We start from the raw sequence: 207 nt of genomic DNA, 5'->3' as shown, positions 1-207 counted from the left end.
CTGCGTGTGCATCGAGTAAATCACTCTCCGAGAAAATTGCAAAATATATTTCTTATTGCTTCTAATTCGCCTCTTTAGTAATATGAAACAATATGCATAATTTGAATTACATTTTTGGTATTCATCAGTTTGGATATAAGCAGTATGTAGATTTTTTTTAATCACGATTCATTTCCATGCAACAAATATCGATTATTAAACACACTG

General features: G+C 30.0%; 1 protein-coding gene across 1 annotated transcript in view; it reads right to left on the bottom strand.

Annotated features, from left to right (window-relative positions):
• LOC119587059 (ets DNA-binding protein pokkuri-like) overlaps positions 1 to 207 on the bottom strand; it is a 21,642-nt gene that overhangs the window by 21,117 nt on the left and 318 nt on the right. The window lies entirely within an intron of this gene.

This window comes from Penaeus monodon, chromosome 22 (genome assembly GCF_015228065.2).
Source record: "Penaeus monodon isolate SGIC_2016 chromosome 22, NSTDA_Pmon_1, whole genome shotgun sequence".
NCBI classification, from domain to species: domain Eukaryota; kingdom Metazoa; phylum Arthropoda; class Malacostraca; order Decapoda; family Penaeidae; genus Penaeus; species Penaeus monodon.
This window is presented reverse-complemented; position numbering and strand designations above follow the sequence as displayed.